Source organism: Fukomys damarensis, unplaced genomic scaffold, assembly GCF_012274545.1.
Source record: "Fukomys damarensis isolate Sample0158 unplaced genomic scaffold, DMR_v1.0_HiC HiC_scaffold_11, whole genome shotgun sequence".
Lineage (NCBI taxonomy): Eukaryota > Metazoa > Chordata > Mammalia > Rodentia > Bathyergidae > Fukomys > Fukomys damarensis.
In genome coordinates, this window is record NW_022900923.1 from 10,547,262 (window position 1) to 10,553,261 (window position 6,000).

The window sequence follows — 6,000 nt, forward strand, 5'->3', positions numbered from 1 at the left end:
ATTCCCATTCCAGTCCCCGACTGTTTTGACACTGGGGACCAGTTTTGTGTGAGATAATTTTTTTGCTACGAACTGGGGGCTGAGGGAGGGGACAGTTTGGGGATGATTCAAGTGCATTACATTTGATGTGTACCTTATTTGTATTATTATTACATTTTGACTTTACTTATAGTATTATTACAGTATATTCTCATGAGCAGTACATAGCCTAGATCCCCAGCAGGTACACTTCACAGTGGGGTTTGAGCTCCTATAAGAATCCAATTCCAGCTGATCTGACAAGAGATGGAACTTGGGTGGAATGTGAGTGATGTAAACACAGACGAAGCTTCACCTGCTCACCCATCCCTCACCTCCTACTGTGAGGCCCAATTCCTAGCAAGCCACAGACCAGTACTACTGGGTTAATGGATCAATGGACTAATGGGTTCTCTCAAATGCAGGTCTGTTATGAAACCCAGTGTGACTTGTCTCTTTTCTCTGTTCTTCCCAACAAGTGATGCCGTGTGCCACCTTGGGACTCCACAGAATTCCCACGAGCAAGAAGGTCATCACCCAGGGTGATCCCTTGACCTTAGATATCTCCAAATCCAGAACCATAAACTGAATAAACCTGTATTCTTTATAAATTTTTGAGTTTCTGGCATTCACTTATAGCCACACAAAGTAGATTAAGACAGACACAAAGTAAGTTTTGTGTTCACTCATCAAAATAAAAAACAGAATCACTTTGGTTGTCAGAGCTTTTGGATTTCATAACCCTAGAAGTATGCATGTGGGATCTTCATTGCCAAGGACAGGACACAGTCAGTCTCCACCTAAACTGGGCTTGCTGGGGTGAGTTACTCCCACAAGCACTGCCCCTGGACAGCCTGCGAGCCCCAGAAAACTTTAGTCCAACTTTGGCCTATCTGAATGCGTAATTTGCCATTATGTGGTTAGCCAAGGTCTCTGAGAGTCCTCTGAATTTGAGTTCTCCAAACAGCCAGTCTCTGCATCCTTCAGTGTCCATTTTTGGTGTCTCTTGGGGACAGCATGGGAAACTTTTCTTTATTCTATTTTGGAGGATTGTGGAGAATCAGGGATTGGTTTTGTTGGTTTCATACCTAGTTCATGAATTCATTTCTATTCAACAAACACTGCACTTGGCCAGGGAATACTTTTGAGGTAGAGATATATAAACTTTATTTTATAGGTATGATGGGTCCAGGAGCATTCAGGAATTTCTTCAAGGCTGCAGAGCAAGTTCAGTGCCATGAGTCTAACTTCAGAGTCTATGTTCTATATGGCTATACCACATTTCCCTGTTAGGCACTGAGTTTGGTCTGGGGATATAACTCAGAGGTAGAATGCTTGCCTGGCATGCGCAAGGCCCTGAGTTCAATTCCCAACACTACATAAAACAACAAAAAAAGGAAAGATTAAAACATAGTACACACAAGAAGAAGAGGACTTTAATTTTTTTAAAACAAGATGTAAAAGTAATTTATTTTTCCCAGAGAATTAAAGCATGCCTTGGGAACATGAACTTCCCATCTGTGATCACTTTACCCAAACCTAAAGTAAGACTCAACATAGTTTTATTTTTAAAGAACTGGCAACTACACTGGAGCTTGTTTTCCTCACAATTATGTATTTTAATAGAAGAATTTGTAATTAAGTAATGTTTATAAGGGTAAACTGAATTTCTAGAATTTAGGAATCATTTACATTATAAAGAACTTCCTTACTCTCTTCTGTGCATGAATAGGCTTAAAATATGGTGATGACTATTATTGTTCACAGTAAGACAGGGCTTACTTGGAACATACAAAGTACTCGAAAATCACTAATTAATTGTTAACGAGAATATTGCTTTTGAAAAGTTATTTTGTGTATAGAGAATCAAATTGTTCCATAGAAAAGACTGTATTGTGTGTGTTGTTGTAATTTTGGGTGGATAAACAAAGTCAGCATCTGGCCAAGTCAGGAGCTATTTCGGATTTCCTCCTTACAGTTTCAGGTATGATTTAATTGAATGGATTCAGGATGTAAAAATCAATAAAGGCCTTTAGTGGCTGGGGCTGTTGCTCTGTGGTAGAGCACTTGCCTAGCATGTGGGAGACCCCGGGTTCCATCTCCAAAATAGCAAAAGAGAAAAAAAATCTTGCTAGTATTATGGAAAAGAAACTTCAAATGCACTCCGATTAGAAATGTATACTCAGAAAATCCACCTATTTTTATACATTTGTGTTTTTATTTGGTCTTCATTTCTTAGTAACAAAGTTTCACTAGGTGTGTGGGTGTTCCAAGAAGCCAGGCACTGGCCCGCGGGCAGCTATAACAGTTTAGGATCTTGGGAGGAGTCAGTGTGACAATGAGGATGACACTGATTGAGAGTAAAAACACAGGGGAGAAGTTGATCTCTTTCCACTGGGAGATTTATCTGCACTGAGTGAATCTATTATTAATCTGTAATGCTCCTTTCATCTCTATAGACTCTGAGTTCTTGTCTCCTCTAAAAGTCCTAGGGAAAACAAACATTTGTTAATGGTATCAGTCAACATAGCTTATGTTATACTGCAGTTAAAAAAAAACACACCTCAAATCTCAGTGAATTCTTTGCATCACAACAGACTATTTCTCGCTCTTGAAGTCTGCTGAGGGCTGGATGTGAGTTAGCAAGCACGGCTGGGCCTGCAGCTCCACCTCAACAAGAGGCCTCCCTGACCACCCTGGAGTGGCGAGGCCACTGGAGGGCCAGGGCTACATCTTCCACGTTTCCGCCTGTGAGATTCACAGGTCCACAGCCCATCAGAAGGAATCCGTCATGAGGCTCCCGCTGAGGCAAAGTGTGGTAATGATCACACCTGCCAGAGAGAATCCTTTATCCAAAAGTGAAAAGGTGTCAGTATCTTTCTCTTGGGGTAAACTCAAGGAATTGTATTCCAAATGGAGTATTTGTTTGCATTACTACTCCTAGTAGTAGTAATAATAATAATAAATAATGATAAATGGCAGGATGAACGTAGGTGCCTGGGGACAGGGTCGAATGTGTCCTGGCAGGGAACAGGCCACGTGGAAGGAATCCAACACAGCTTAGTGACCACATGACTGGATGTAGCTTTCTATGCCCTCAATCTCACGAGGCGTTTCTTAACGTCAGTCTTTCCCAGCCCATGACATCAGAAGGCACTCTGCAAGTCTGAACGTGCTCCGGACTCTGAACTGGAAGCAGTGATCTTGCAGCTCCGGGAGCAGTTAGCAAACAACAGGAGGCAGATAAGGTGCATTTCTGTCTTAGCTGTAATTGCTGCTATGGTTTGCCCCTTATCCGAATCTCTTTTCTAAGAAGCAAATTAATGTTCAGATAAATTTTTCATGTTAGACCCCTTTGGTCAAATCTGTCTCCAAACCAATCAATAAATGTCCTCTGAATATAAAACATTCTGGCCATCAGCGTAAGTGCTCGTTGCAGTAATGCTCCTGCAGTAATGGTGACCAGCTTGTGTTAGGTACAGGTTGCTGCTCTCCTAGTTGTCTGGCCAGGGATGGCACTGCGCTTGCTGAGGCAGTTCAGCCCTGCAGCCGTTGCCCAGATAATGGCTTATCTTGATATTCTGACTTTGGGCTTCTTAGAACACACTCTCATGGACGAGCAAATGGTCCTTGGCTAGACTTCTAAATATAACTTGTTTTGCCTGCTGCCTGGACATCTGACGGCAAAGTTGGTGCTGTGTATTATCAAGTAAATGTGAATTTCACGAAAATGTGTTGTGGTTTATGCACTGTTAATCCTATGCCAGTGCCTTGAACGATGTAAGGATTACTACTACAAATTAATTTGAATACATGTGAGTAACTGGGTTCTTTTACTCATCTGAGTGAGATCGTTTGTGCCGGCTTTGTTTTTCTCCTCTAGGCCTGGTGTCATGCAACAAAAACCTTGTACGTGCATGGACATATTTTCATCTGTGTGCAGGCTGCCCCCTTGGGGTTTGAACATAAGTATTTGCTGATTTTTCCCTGCCATATATATTCGAGAGCAAAAAGTTTCATTTAGATGAAGAAAGGCCTGGAGGTGTGAGGAGGTATAATTTTTCAATAATGAGCTTAGTATGTATCAAAAGGTAATGGGCAGTTTTATGTGGCCTATTTATAAACTACTGAAGGGAAGCAAAAAGCACACTCTATTCCTGTTATTCAGATAAGGCAAACTAGACAAAAAGACTTTGTTCACTCATGTTTAACTGATCTATATCAAAAGGCTCAATAGATGGAAATCAGTATTTCAAAGAGACAGCCAAGCTAAATAAAAGAATACCATACAACGTTAATTCCAAGTCGTCTTTTTTTTTTTCCTCTGCCTTCAGTTTATTAGAGTAGTAGCAATAAGAAAAGAACCTGAAAAGTGATGATTTCATTTTTGAATTATTTGATGGTCTCATAACCACAATCCGGTATTTTTATTTTGGCCAGCCTCTTGTTTGAAAGACCAGATTGTTCTTAACTGGATATGATCGACTTTCTAGGTTTTCCAAATGAAAACACAATTAATCATATTTCATCCTACTCTCACTACTTATATGCCTAGAAATGCATTAATTCTTTTAATAGTGTTAAATGAGTATCCAGACTGTTGTTAATAGTCCACCTGCACTTATTCAGTCTTTCTTTTTTTTTTTTGAGTGTTCATATGTTCACAGGAATTTGGTCCAAATGCTTGGGAGTTGAGTAAGTTGTTTAATACAGTGGCATACCCTGAAGACACCAAGACTATTTCCGGTCTCTGCGAGGTGTGGACAGAGACTTCGTGAGGTTCAGTGTCAATCACCCGTAAGTGAGGACATGGACCGAGTCCTTTCACATCGTGTTAGTTTTCCACTGCTGCAACAAAATAACTCAAGAAAATCAATTTAAAGGCAGAAAATGTTTATTTTCACTAATGGTTTTAGAGGCTTCAGTGCATTCTTTCTCTGGGCTTGTGGTAGTACCGTGCATTACGATGGGACTGTGTGGGAGAGGAAGCATCTTCCCTTGTAGCAGCAGAAAGCGAAAAGGGAGGGACAGGATGGTGGCACATGCCTATCACCCTAGCTATTTGGCAGTGCATACCTGGATTCCTAGCTAGCTGGAAGGCTGAGGCAGAAGGATCACTTGAGCTCACCACTTTGAGACCAGCCTGGGCAACATAGTGAAAATCTTTTTCAAAATTGGTATAGAAGGACTAGGGTGATAATATCCCCTGAAAAGAAAGGTCCCCAATGACCTAAATTCCTCACATTGGGCCTCTTCTCTGAAAGCTTCCACCAGATCCCAACAGCACCATGAGCTATTGTAGCAGCCGGAGACTAAGTCTTCAACACATGAGCGTTTAGGAATTAAGATTCAAACACAGCATGTATCCAGGTGGTGACCAGCGACTGCAACAACAGCATTCAAACTCAATAATGATGCATTTTGTACAGCGGCAGAGGTCAACCAGGCCAGGGTTTCTTGATCATTAGTGAGTAACACACTTGAGAGAGAAGCTTGTAAAGGCACAGCCTTTGGATTCCACATCCAGACCCTTCCCTTGCAGGTCTGGATTCAGCTAAGTGGGAGGCAGAACACAGCAATGGTATTTGGGAGAAGCCCCTGGATGATTCTGATAAGCACTGAAGATTATGAACTAGTGACCTCGGCCCTCGGCCATACCAAGCCCGAATATGTGAAGAGAGATTTGGTAGAAGGAAGAGATTAGTCCAGCTCTGGCTTCACTCCAGAACACATGAGAAAGTTGAAAAAGTTCTGATGGCTTCCTGCAGCTCAGGGCCTTGGTCAGGCAGCTGAGAAATTCCTCCTCCTTCCCTGAGCTACAAAATTCAGGCACATGATGGGTACTGTTTTTAGTGCACGAGGATGGCATAAACAAGCCATTCCACGTTCGAGACGTTATTCTCTTCATCTCCTCAGAGACGTTGGAGTTGCCTTCATCCAGGTGGGCTTCCTGCTGCAGCTGCAGTACCAGGTACTTCTGTG